Source organism: Hydra vulgaris, chromosome 02, assembly GCF_038396675.1.
Source record: "Hydra vulgaris chromosome 02, alternate assembly HydraT2T_AEP".
NCBI lineage: Eukaryota > Metazoa > Cnidaria > Hydrozoa > Anthoathecata > Hydridae > Hydra > Hydra vulgaris.
The window spans coordinates 66,331,537-66,346,818 of NC_088921.1; positions in this window are offsets into that span (position 1 = coordinate 66,331,537).

The window sequence follows — 15,282 nt, forward strand, 5'->3', positions numbered from 1 at the left end:
GTTAAGTTTTCTGCTATGAAATAACCAAACTAATAGACAATAAGAAAAATGAGATGTAATGAAAGCATTAAGTATAAGTTTTCATTGATTCAGAGACATAAAGAAGCGAGTCTGGAGAGCGCGTTGACTTTTTCACTCGCTGATTTACATAAATTGTTAACATCGTGATCAAAGGAAAGTTCATTATTAAACATTATACTAAGTAATATTTCATTATCAGATGAGACTATTTATCTATCACAGATGTTAACTTTAAGAGAGCTTGTTTTACTAATAATAACATGATATTTATCTGGATTAGCTTTCATAACATTATTTTCAAATCATGAAGAAAATTGATATGCAGCGTTTTGCACAACAAAATTAAAGTCATTTTTTGCATTTAAAGGAGTGTTATCATCAGCATATCCTGCAATATCAACATTGGTTAAAATTTTTTTATATAAATTCTATATAAGAACATTTTATATGCTGTGGTTTTACGACTTCTTTTTTTTATTATTTTGTATTATGGTATATATTAAGGGGCTTGGCGGTAAGACAATTTGTCTTCTTCTTGCCCCTGCTATTTGTAGTTACATATGTTTACGGTATGATTTAATGTATACGGCAAAAAAAAAAAAAAAAAAAATATATATATATATATATATATATATAAAATGTACATGTTAGTTTTGAAAAAACTAGAAAAAAAAACTGCCTAAACAATATTAAGACTGGAAACTATACTATTGTATGATCATCTTGACGTTTTATTAATTATATACATACCTTTGCTAACATCATCTGCTAAAGATGTGTTGTTATCTGCATCTGAATCATCACAATCACTTTTCATTAGAAAGTGTTCCAAATCTGAACTGTTTATTTTTTCCATGTTAATTAACATATGCTAGGTAACATTTCTACAATTCAAATTTTATTTTTCTATTAATGTATATCTGATTGTAGGTAGTAGCAGAGCCGGCTTTAGTGGATGGACTGGGTAGCAGCACTATATGATGGGTTTTGGTACTTTTTCCACAACAAACTACATACTCAATGTATTGTTGGCAGTGATTATCCGGAAAACTTTCAAAATGTGGGTTAAACCACTTTTCCACTGAACCCCTCGAATAATAATACCGATTCAATACTACAGGAAAAACAGGTCGTTATCAAACGCTTTATACAAATGATACAAACGATACATGTTTTATCATTTAAGAAACATTTATTTGAAGTTTATGATAAAAACCTAAAATGTAACTTTTATAAAACAAACAAAAGTCTAGAATAACCACGGGTAACAAAAGGTCTCAAATAATCCTCAAAAATTATTTAAAAACCTTAATACAAAAAAAATCATTTTTTAATTTATCTTTATTTTCAAATAGTTAAACTATTTGAAAATAAAAGATATTACCTTAAATTCATTTGCGACGCTATTCAGTTTTTTTGTTTTTGACACTTTTCATTTAACTCCTCTGCGACATTGTTCCTTATTCTGTTACTTGACAATTAATCACGTGACAACTTGCGACACTATTCCTTGTTCACATTTTCGACAATCAAAATTTTGCGATACTATTCCGCCACACCACCATTTGGTCAATATTTCGAAAAATTTAGTCAAACTTTGACATCTGATATCTAATGAACCAATTAATATTTTTTGAAAAATTTTTTTTATTGAGATTCAGTATGAATAGCAACAACATATTAAAAAATTAACAATTTTGAAAGAGGTCACTCTTTCAAAATTTGATGTTTTTGGCTGATTCTTACAGAAAGTCATAAGCGAGAGGTTCCGAGTTCGATTCCAACCATGTCCCTGGTAATACCGCGCTTAACTTGTTTCTCCGCCCAGCTTGTTCGTCAAGGTTCGTGTTTCGGAGTTACAGAGTTGAGAGAGGGTTATAACCACAAGTAGCCTCATCATCTGTAGTGGCCTTCTCGGCCTTGAGGAGGTGAATTACAAAAAAAAAAAAAAAAAGAAACTCTTAAAAATTATTGACCAAATAGGTCAATAGTTTTTTTTTCTTTTTCAGTTTTTTTTTCTTTTCTTTTATGTTTACTTATCTGTTACAACTTTTATTTTAGGTTTGTCATATGACACATTAATGCAATAAAAAAGATATATTTTATATTGCATTAATGTGGCAAACCTAAAATAAAAATTGTAACAGATAAGTAAACATATAAGAAAAGAAAAAAAAAAACTGGAAAACAATTTACCTGCTTTTGGTAACCTGTTATCATACTTCAACTGTTATATGGTGTTGTTTTATGACGTTATTTCATGTTGGGTTTTATTAAACTTTAGTTTTATTTAAAAGACATCACGATAGATTTAAAATAAATTAAATAAAAAGCTAAATAATAAATGCTCCAAGGAGCCAAACTATAAACTAAAAATCAAATTGAGATATAAATATAGCTAAAAATATTGTCTAATTGTAAATTTTAAAAGGTGTGAGTTCAGTAAATTAAACTAGCAATTAATTATTTTTAACAATAGAATGTAGCGTCATTGTATTATGATAATTGGATATTGAATCAATTTAACTATATTTAAGTTTAGTTGGTGAAAAAACAATTAAGATTTAAATTAAAAAAGACCAAAACAAATCTAATATACAACAATATATTATTAAAAAAAAATTACAAATTGAAAAAAAATAAATTACAAAATAAAAAAAAATCAACGAAAAAAAAGTAACAACAAAAAAGTTATAAATATCTTCACTGATTGAAGACATTTACAACTTTTTGGTTGCTGTTTTTTCTTTGGTGTCTCCCAACACCCCGGTATGGATGAGCTTTCTATTTGAAGGCTCATTCATACCACCATTACTACACTACTTATTGAAGAACCTCTCGGAGAGAGGCCCTTGGTGTTGGGAGCAATAATTTCTGTAGTGCTCAAATGTTAACGAATCTAAATTCACAAAAGCTCTCAAATGTTAACGACTCAAAAATTACAAATAGAAGAATATAATAAAAGTTATAAATATTTGCAATTTTATTTAATCAGAATATAAAGCATAACCTCACTATTTTCACAGGTAACAGAAGGAATTACGATCAAAAAAGATGGTCTCGGAAAACAGATACTGTTACTTATTCTGGACCTACCTACATTGCTGTTCGATCAGGAAAACACGCATCCTCGACCGCCTTCGCTCATAGATTAGACTTTCAGCGGCTCTTGGATATCAAAGAATTCGACTCTATTACCAGAGAATCTCAAACTAATATGGTTAAGCCTATCGTTGTGTTTAGCGTCGAAGGAGGACCGAAAATCCCAGATACCAGAAAGTAGTTGAAATCGGGATTCACCATTTCTTGAAGAATAACCTGGACGGTCTTTTCATCATTACGAACGCTCCAGGCCGCAGTGCATTCAACAGAGCTGAGCGACGAATGGCACCTCTAAGTAAAGAGTTTTCTGGGGTGATTCTTCCGCACGAACATTACGGAACTCATCTTAATTCTCAAGGTAGTTACTTTAACATAAGTTAATTTTTAAAAATATTAATATAATTTTTAACCTATAATAACCAACATATCTTTTTAAATCAGGCAGGACAATAGATGAAAATTTAGAAAAACAGAACTTTGGTTTTGCTGGACAGGCTTTGGCTGATATTTGGTCTGATCTACAAATTGACGGTTATCCAACCATTGCAGAGTGTATTGATCCAGAAAAATTAGAGCTAGAGTCAAGGAGCCTTTTATTACAATACCAACGTTGGATTGCCGATCATCCTCGTACAAGTCATTATTTTACTCAAATTGTGAAATGTGAAAATCGTTCTTGTTGTTGGACTATTAGAAGCTCTTACTTTACTCTAATTAGAGCAAGATTTCTTCCCCCACCTGTCCCTGTCAACCAAACGAGAGACGGGCTCAAAGCAGTAGATGTCTCAGAAGGAGCAAAAGAGTTGTTTCCATCATCCGCCTTTATGCTCATCGCATCAAACATTGAAAGTATTCTTCTTCGTATTGCCAAAGGATTTCCAATTTTGCCGTATGATGCGTTTTGTCCATCAATTCAGTCTAGCCTAGCTGATAGAATCTGTAAAAAGTGCAATATCTACTTTGCCTCTCAAGCTATGTTGAAAAAGCACGCTTCTATCCATTCTTCTGTTTCAATCGATCACTTCAACAACCCATGGGAAGATTATATTAAAGATATATAATACTATTTGCTTAGTTAATTATTTAATGAGATATTGACTATTATACAATATAATTTGATGAGATTTACTACTATATAAATGTATAATTTAGTCAAAAAAAAATCAATGGTTTTTAGACATTTTTATTGTATTTTAGGGGGGGAGTACACAAAAACTGACATCATATGTAATTGTTAGGATTATTTAAACTTACCTGTCAAGCAGCTTGTTATTTTTTTGAGCAGTTCGTGGGTTAAGTACATCTGGATGTTAAGTCGAGCTTGCTGCCAGAGCAAATTAAATACAGATGTCATTGAGACATCTATATTTAATTTGTTTTGGCAACAGCTGTAGAGAAAAACAGGAGAAAAAACATAAACAAACATATACGGAGAAATTAAAAGTTTTAGATTTAATTGACCGAAACTCTGTACCTGAGAGGCCTAGTATAACTTTGGAAAATATTTTTTCGTATATTCTGAAAAAAAAAGCTTCAATTCGGAATATATTGGCAAGTACAGAACCAAAAAACATTTTCATTTTTTGAAAGTGATTTTGCAGACCCTATAGTGCATTCTAGTTTGAAAAAAGATATTTTATTTACATATTCTGAAGTCTGTGTTTCGCAATAAATCAAGGAAAAAAAATTTGGATTGCCTTTAGTAAATGTAATTTCTACCTGGTATTCGTGCATGGCTGGAGCTTTCAAAATTTACAACTATATCATTGCCACCCTTTATAAAATGGAGTAGGCTAACAACAAAGGTTGGTGTAATCCAACATATACTAAAAAAGTATGTGTTTGTGATAAATCCTCTCAAAAAGATATCAAACCATGTTTAATAATTGACCTATTTGTTAGAAAAAGAATAGCAAATAATAAATTCATTGGTATAAACAATAAGCAAAAACATGAATGAAACCATTGCAAGAATTTGATCCAAGAGTTGAAAGTCATCGTGACTTTAATGAACATTCTTTTAAAACGAGGAGGCTGAATAAGTGCGAATTTCATGACTGTGAATCTGCATAAGTGCGAAGCAGTTGCAAAAACTGGCATAAGTGCGAACTGGCACAAGCACGAACTGGCATAAGTGCGCCGAAAGAATTTGCAAACATTGGCATAAGTGCGAATTGGCATAAGTGCGAACTGGCATAAGTGCGAATTGGCATAAGTGCGAACTTGCCAATTCACCACTTATGCCAATTTGCACTTATGCCAATGTTTGCAAATTCTTTCGGCGCACTTATGCTAATTCGCGCTTGTGCCAGTTCGCACTTATCCCAGTTTTTGCAATTGGTTCGCACTTATGCCAGTTCACTCTTATGCCAATGTTTGCAAATTCTTTTGGCGCACTTATGCCAGTTCACGCTTGTGCTAGTTCGCACTTATGCCAGTTTTTGCAAGTGATTCGCACTTATGCCAGTTCGCGCTTGTGCCAGTTCGCACTTATGCCAGTTCACACTTATGCCAGTCGCACTTATGCAGATTCGCAGTTATGAAATTCGCACTTATTCAGTCGCCCCTTTAAAACTTTTTTAAACAACATTTATATATCCGAGCCTTCTGCTGTAAAATTCAAACCAAAAGTTAAAAAACTTGATGAAAATAATGAAATGTTCTAATATTTCAATATTTTCATTAAATTTTTTCTAGGTATCCTAATCTTGAAGAGTTATTTAAAAAAATACTTTCTAACCATCCTAATACCGATAAGACAACTTTAGGCAAAATATTTATAGAAAAATGATATTGACAGATAAAACAACTAAACTTATAGAATATAACACAAGAGATTAAGCCGAAAGCAATACCTGGAACTTAAGGACTTATATGTTGAATTAGTCGAGTTTGATCAAGAGCTCGTGGATTCGGTGAAAATAAATTCAAATGTTTTTTTCAAAACATATGTTTCTCCAGCATTATTACTATTAGAACTTATAAAGTTCTGTATAAAATGTGACAAGTTAATACTTAAAGAGCCAGAAATCAGTGGTAATGAATTTTACCAATATTAGTGTAAAATATGTTGTGCTTGGTTCCACTGTTCTTGTCAAAATTTAAAATAAGATGATTATAAATTATTAGCAGATCAAGACTGCATTTGTTACATGTGCTCCATGTCTACTTTGTGTTAAGTTTTAAACTTCAATAGTCTTTACATATACTAAATGTTTATATGAAATCAATCAATACATTGAATTCTTTCTTATCAGTCATTACATTTAATTCCTTTTTCTAAGATATGTGCTCTGAGATTAATATATACATTAGTTTAATTTTTTTAAATTTAAATTTCTTATAAACATAGAGGAACGTTATATTGTTTTACAAAAACGCTATATTATATTATAAAAGTAAAAAACATTTTGCAAACAAAATTTTTTTTAAAGATAATTTAGAAACTAGTTGTTTTCTCAAGTTTGATATAGCAGCATATACACGCAGTATAATATTCATGATTGATAGATATAATAACGGCTGTGTTATTTTTAAAATGCGGAAGTATTTTATCCTTTTTATTGCCTGCTCTACATAAATGCGTAGATTAACAATGTTTGATGTTTCTTGAAATTTTTCTTTTAACATTTGTATTCCTTTGGAAACACTTGGAGGTGTACAATGTGTACACTGTTTAAATGCAAGATCTTTCTTAAGTTTAATGACACGATCTGCCAGAACGTGGTCGAAGGGGTCAAGTATATGAAGAAAGCCACTACTATAAAGAGGAGACAGCCATGAAATTGCTCAATTTGGAGTTATTGCTATTAAAAATGTGACTGTTGTCATGATGTTTATATTTAATCCACATACAAGCTTGAACATCAAGGGTACTTGATGTTTCAAAAAATATTTAAGAGCAATTGATAATTGTTCTCACTTTTGGATACAGTCGTTTGAAACAGTTTGGCATAGTTGTCCGTATTGTGTTGTGGGAAGACCAGAAGATCAAGCTCTCCAACTCTTTAGATAATAATATAACCCATGTAATAATAATTTGAGAAAAAGTTCCAGCAGATATACAAATCGTTATCATAACTAATAGAAACTCCAGTGAATTCCAGTGAGATTTTACTTTTTGGTCCACTCTTTATCATAGGAAATAAGTTTTTGGCAATATCATAATGTTGTGATAGGATTAATTGCTCGACTGTTTCAAAACTAGACAGAGTTTTTTGTAGTCGGTTGGTTTTTTTATTTACTTCCCAGACATGATTAAAAACACTTTGAAAAATTTTTCATTTTGTAAACCTGTAAAAGTTGATGCATCTGAATTCCTAACAATATTTAAAAACTGTAAAACAGTTTACGTTGGTAATGGTGTAAACTCTGTATCTTTTTTGTCTCTATAACCTGCTTTGATCTCAAATAAAATTGAACTTTTGGTGTCTTTTTCTTTTGGAGGGGTGGAGATGTAGTTTAACAATTCTGCTGTAAATGTGTGACCATTATCTTATTGACTGATTTCATGTTAGACAAGATCTTTACCACTTTCTTCATCCGAAGAAATAATCGTAAGATCTGATAAAATCTTCAGCTGTAATTGTCACCAAGTTAGGGAACTTGAAAACTTTTGTAGAAATCGGTTTTACAAGAGATCTTGTTTTGATTTTTTGAAGAAGGCCTTGATTTTATTTTTCAAGAGTAGATTGAACATTCATAGTGTATGTCAAAAAAGTGTCGGATTAGGATTTTCATAAATGGAAAGACCATCGTCAAAATGATTGGAGCATACTAAAATGTTCTGGTACATTAAAACGTTTTTGTTTTTTAGAAACAACATGAATCCATGATTTCTTTGCTTTTTCATTTACAGGCAGTTTGTGGAAACTTAATTTTCCAGATGTAACGTTACTATGTATTTTATAACTCTCTGGATAATCTTTGTCGTTATTGAAAATACCTACAACACAGCACTTATACATAATGGGAGATACTAACTTGGATCTTTTAAAAATAAAAACTAATAGCAATGTCAAATGCTTTTTAAATAATCTTTAACAGCACGGCGTTGTACCCTTAATAAGTAAACCAACTCGAGTAACTCCCTAAACCGCTACCTTAATCGATAACATATTTACAAATAATGCTATAAAATGTAGCATTTAAAACAGAGTAATAAAATCTGACATAAGTGACCATTTTCCAATATTTCTTTTACTTGACAATTTCAGCAACAAAAAAGAAAACAAAACAATGATTATAACAAAAAGGCAATTAAACTAAAAAAACGTAACAAAGTTCCGAAGCAACTTATCAATGGAAAACTCGGATCAGGTTGTTCAATGCAAAGATACTAACACAGCTTACGATGTTTTTAAACTCACTTTTACAAGTTTGTAAAAGTGAGTTTAAAAACATTTGAACAGTTAACTAAACTCAAAAACCTTAAAAGTCCTTCGATGACAAAAGGTCTTATTAAATCTTCAAAAAAAAAAGACTTTATGAAAATTTTTTGAAAAAAAAGACTTATAAAAACAAAAAAATATATAAACAATACAAAACTCTATTTGGAAAATTTAAAAAAGCATTTAAAAAAAATATTATTGCAGTTTATTAGAAAATTATTACGGTAACACCAAAAAAATATGGGGTGTAATTAAAGAGGTAATAGGGAAAAAAAAAGATGCCACCAAAATGTTCCCGCAATGCTTAAAAAACAGATGAGAATGATACAGTAGCCAATAAGGCAATAGATATTGCAGAGAGATTTAATAATTATTTTATAAAAATTGGGGAAAAACAAGCTAATAAAATAACTCCTGGAAAAAAATGTTATAAATCGTATTTAGAAAAAAAAAGACTCAGTCATGAATGAGCTTGATATAACTCCGGATGAGCTTAAAAATAAATTTAACATCTTACAACAAAACAAAAGCCCAGGACTAGATGACATTAGCGTGAACGTTGTAAAAATTGTCTACGATATTATTGAATATCCCCTTCTGCAAATCTGTAATCTGTCTTTAAAAAATGGGGTATTCCCTGATCAGCTAAACTAGCAAAAGTTGTTCCTATATTTAAAAGCGGTGATGATTCTATTGCTTCTAACTACAGGCCTATTTCTATTTTACCATGCATTTCAAAAATATTAAAGCTTGACCACGAGATTCTTCTTTATAAACTGTATAATTATGGAATAAAAAATAACAATTTAAAATGTTTTCACTCTTACCTCATTAATCGGAAACAAGCTTTATCATATAGCAACACTGTAACACGACTTGAAAACATTACTTGTGGGGTCCCACAAGGATCAATTCTTGGTCCATTGTTATTCTTCGTTTACATTAACGATATCTACTTATCTTTTAACATACTTAACTTTGACCTTTTTGCTGATGATACGCAAGTATTCTTTAGCCACACAAACATTAGCCTATTATTTAACACTGTTAATCAAGAACTTGAGAACCTGAATGAATGGTTTAAGGCTAACAAACTCTCTCTAAATGTCAAAAAAAGAAAACATATTCTTTTTACAAAATTATCAAAATCTGAAACCCTCCCCTTAAAACTACCTAATTTACTAATTGAAAAAACTAAACTTAAACGAGAATACTCAATCAAGTTTTTAGGCCTAATGAACATATTAGCTGGAGTAATCATATCAAAGTAATAGAAAATAAAATTTTAAAATTATTGGTATTATGTATAAAACAAAAGATCTCCTGAAGACAAGTTGTTTAAAAAATATTTATTTTGCATTTATTGATAGCTACACCAGCTACTGTTACGTTATATAGGCAAGTACTTACCCTTCAACGTTAAGTACGATTTACAAAATACAAAAACGAGCAAGTCGCTTGATATTAAATGCAAATAAATACGCTAGTGCCAGACCACTACAGAGAAGTTGGAGTGCCTAATGTCTATGAAATAAATATTCTTAATATACTTATTTTTATGTTTAAGTTTAAAAATGGTATGCTACCAAACATTTTCCAAACTTTATCAATACCAAAAACATTATCAAAACAAGCTGATTTTTCGATATCTTGCCGAGGAACGCGGTTATGGAACTTGCTTTTATCAAGTAATATAAAAACTTTAACTTCAACTCAAAATTTTAAACGTGCAACAAAACAACACTCATTCGATTTTGATACAAAGCAATTACTATTAACCATGAGCGAGATCTCGTCTCGTTCTCGTTTTTCCTGAGAAATGGGACTTCTCGTGAGAAACAAGAAATAGAAAATTCTCGCGAGAAGTAGAACGAGACTAAAATATTATATTATTTTCCAAATTAAAAATTATTATAATTTACAAAATGCTTAATAATTTGTTTTTTTAATTCATTAATATTTTGACTCCGTGATTTTAATAAATCTAATTAAAAATTTAATTTGTTTTTGACAAAAACAAATTAAATTTTTAATTAGATTTTTTTTTTAAATCTAATTAAAAAATTTTGATTAGATTTTAAATATTTTTAATTAGATTTTAAATACAAAAACTTTTTGTATAAAACGGTGCACTTTCGACTTAATTTCATTAGTTTACCAGTGGAATTCAACTTGACACATATTGTTCATATTGAAAAGAAATATTCTTGCCTCATTTCAACGATCAAAAATGTCACCAAGAAAAAACAAAATCTGGAGATATTTTCAAAAAACAAGTGACGGTGCTGAATGCAAGGCGTGCTAAAAGTCTTTGAAAACAAAAGATGGAAACACAAGCGGACTTCATCGTCACCTCGAAAAAAAACACAGCCAAGATTACGTTGAGTATTCTGAAAAAACTGACGACTCTCTTCTTCCTCCTCCTAGAAAAAACAACGAACCATGGTCGAAAAGCTTGAAACAAAGTCCAAATATGACAAAGACAATTCCATTCAAAAACAGTTTGACTCTGCAATGCTGGATTACTTTTGCATTGATCTGGCATCCTTTTCAGCAGTCGAAGGAAGAGGTTTCAAGAAATTGTTGACATTGCAAACCCTAAACTAAGCCTTCATCGCAGAACAACATATTCAAGAAAGCTTTCAATTCGGTCAAGAGAAGTTCAAGCTGTAATGAAGAGCTTAATAACGGAGATTACGCCATATCTAAAAAGTGCTGCATTTACTTTTGACCTTCGGACTTCTAGAGCTCAGGACAGCTACATCTCTTGGACTTTTCATGCTATTGACGAAAATTGGAGACTACATCACTGGACACCCCATGTCCAACAGTTCCCAGGCAGACGCACAGGTATCTTAATTGAAGGAAAGCTGGATTCTTTCTTAGAAGAGCTAAATTTGCCTGCTGATTTGCCAATGTACTGCGTGAACGACCTGGCAAAAAACATGAAACTTGCAGTCAAATTGTCAATTGGAATGGATAATGCGTTGCAAACCTGCAAAGATTTGACTTCTTTAACTCACCAGTAAACAGTTGCAGCTGAGTTGCTTGAATCAGAATCAGACGCTCAAGGAATCAATATCAGACAGTTACGCCAATCTGTTGACACAAAATGGAATAGTGGGTTGCGTGGCTTCTGTCCTACATCTTAAGAGTGCAATTATCAGCTTATGTGCAAATGAAGATATTTTGTCTTCAAAGACCATCAGTGCATTGCAGTGGAAATCAATCGAGGGAGCAGTAGAAATTTTGGCACCACTTAAAGAAGCTACAGAAACGTGGTCGGCTGAGTCTATTCCAACAATTAACACTGTCGCCGATTCTCTTTATTTAATCCATGACAAAATTGATCAACTTATTGAGACGGATGGAAAAAATGGCTAAGGTGTCTTGTATGCAAAAAACTTGAAAAGCTGCATTGAGAAAAGATTTCCTTTTTGTCACACTGGAAACTTATTGAGTGCTGCAGCAAACTACTTAAATCCTGCTTTAAAGGGACTTGAAGCTCTTCAAAAAATTTCAAACAACAAAAGAATGGTTAGCCTCACAGGTTAAGGATAATGTTGAGTGCCAACCTGTTGCCAGAGTCCTTTCAGCATATTTGTCCTCTAATTCAAAACTGAAGCGCAAGTTAAACGTCAGACTTGAAACACAAGAGCCAACATCAACTAAATCCTATTTTGAGCGAAATGTGCCAGTATGAATATTTCCATGATGCCAAAGAAGACTTTCCGATTTTTGATTGGTGGAAATTGCATTCAAATACATTGCCAAAACTCTCTTCATTAGCTAGACAAATTTTAGCTATTCCAGCAAGTTCAACTTAATCAGATAGAGATTTTAGCTCAGGTAAAAATGTCGTCCGATCATCCAGACACAACTTACACCCAGAAAAAGTAGAACAAATCATCTTAATCAGAGAAAACATTGTTGGAAAAGTTTGGCAAAAAAATTCTGAATTAATATTTGAAAAAGTTGTTTACATTTGACAAATGTCATTTGTGTCTATTTGTCAAAACCATGTTTACATTTTTTTTTTTAACTTGGATTTTAATAAATTTGTTTTCAAAAATTGTTAAATTTCTCGTCTCGTCTCGTTCTCGGTCTCACGAGAAGTACTAACTTCTCGTTTCGGTCTCGTCTCGGTTTGAACTAACCTAGTCTCGCTCATGGTTAATTACTATCCTTTTATTAAAATATTTTGATAAACTTAATTAATGTCTTATAAATTGACGCGACATCTTAATTACAATGTATGGTACTTAAAACTTGTTTGATATTATTCTATTTTACAATTATAACGCAATTTGTACATGCAGTATTTATTATATTTTACGCAATTTGTAGATGGAATATAAAACAGATTTATTTGGTTTTGTATGTATTGATGAACGGACATATATTTGTGTGTATATATGTGTGTGTGTGTGTGTGTGTGTGTGTGTGTGTGTGTGTGTGTGTGTGTGTGTGTGTGTGTGTGTGTGTGCGTGTATAATAAAAATAAAAGTAGAATAGAGAATTAAAAAAATAATAACAATAAGAAGAAATTATTATTATTTTTTTTTTCTTTCTGCAAATAGTAAATTGATTGTTAAATCAGTTCTCTCTTAAGTTTCTTTTTTTCCTTTTTTATTTTTATCGGCTGAATTTTTTAGTTACATTAACGGGGCTGGATGATTAGACCATGTCTTCTGCCAGCTCCGGTCGAAACTTTAATGTTATAATTTTATGTGGTAAAAACATTGTAAAAGCTAATATTTAATGACAAAATTAAATAAATAACATCCCAATCATTCCATACTGGGTACGCATAATTCCGACCTTAACGGAACCGTTTTCTTTGTGCAAATTTTGTGCTACGTTTTTTGAGTAATTTTAAGAATGACATGGTATGAACATATTTTGCTGTGTTATTTTTCAGAAATTTGTATCAACATAATTTTTTTTTTGAGTACTAGAATAGTTTAACTTTAATTCTGCATGGAAATCTTTTTTGTAAAATTTTGTTTATAATGAATTTATTATTGTTTAAAACTTCCTTGTTGTTTGTGCATCAGGTATGTATTGAAGAAAAGCTGAGACATACTCAGCCAAAAAAACTTTTTTCTTACTACCTGCCAAATTTCATGAAAAAAAAGCTTGCCCAGACACCCTACTAACTCACCTAAAATATTTACCTTTTTTTGACTTGAGTTCCGCTATACACCCGGGTAGTTGTGGGAGGGCGTATCATGATAAACATTTAAACATTAATAATGTTTGAATGTATATTATGATATAAAGAAATATTGAATAGTGTATATAAAGTATATAAAATAGTAAAAATATTTCAAAAAATGAAAATTTTCAATAAAAAATTAAAATTTTCTTTAAAAAAAGCCTAGATTTTGAATATATCAAAGGTCATAGACGTTAATAATTAATAATTTTTTCACCTTTAAAATACTGAAATAATGCTCTTTCTAATTATACGGTTTTTTGAACCTAGAAACCAAATAGTTAGGGATCGTCCATAAAGTACGTACACTCGGAGGGGACGAGGGGGTCTGCAAATGGCGTATATAAGATGGGAGAGCAATGGGTCAATTATAAAAGAAAGGAGACACTAAACTAAAAAAAAGTATCATGAAATGTTAGATAAAAAGTTTAAAAGCGTATGCAGGAGGAGGAGAGTACTCAAAAAAGCGTATTACAAGCTGCGGGGGGGGGGGGGGGGGAGGTTGACAAAAAAAAAGCTTACGTACTTCATGGACGACCCCTTACTAACAATCTAAAATATACATAAAGAAAAAAAAAAAAATTAAAACCCACTTAAGAGTTACATAAAAATAACCATAGCTAAATTATACAAAATTATTTTTAAACAACAAGAATATAAATAAATAAAAAAAACAAATAAACTTATTGCAAAAACACCCGCTTAATCAATAATACAACTGAATCGGTCAATTCAAAAATCTCTCAAGCCATATTTTTTTCCAAAATGTTTTTTTTGCTGAAAATGGTTCCTTAAAGAGAGATGCGTATTCTGGGTAAATTCACGTAAAGTCAATACATTCCTTCCTCTTCAAATAATACCTGTAAAAGACGTTCGTTGCATAAACAACATTACTCAGAGACCTATGAGGTTTTTGCATGCACTACTAGCCGGCAGAAGTAGTTTTATGACTGAGCTTGACGTTTTAAATTTGCTTTGTTCTGATTGGTTTAATCAGCAACAGCGCCATTAATGTCATATTTGTGTCTTTTAGTCAACTATTTTGTGCAAAAAGTAATTTTAGCTTTAAAAATGTGTTCAAGTAAAACTCAAAGTAATGGTGAGTCGAAAAAAAAAAAACGTGTTCCTCAAAGTATAAAAGAAATGTTATAAAAAATTCTAAAGTTAAAGGATAGACACATACTAGTTGTTGCGGAAAACAAATAGCTACGAGATTTACAAATTAAAAATTGCTGGCAAGTTTTCCATAAACCTTGATTATTAATTAGTTTATTGGGCTAGCATGATCACTAACAAAATAAAAATCTTTTAAGATCACTCTTATTTTGAGACCGATGGACTGTAAATATCGATGGACAACATTGTTTAAAAATTTTGCAGAAAATTTTTTTGTTTCTTAAATACTCACATTCGGAAATATACCGATCTTTAACTTGCCGATCTTTTTGACCCACTACTCGTTGTTTCGATTCAAGTTTTTATTCAACTCTAAACTCCAAAATCAAAACTACAATACATTTTTGCTGCATCAATTCGTTTTTTTTTTGTTTC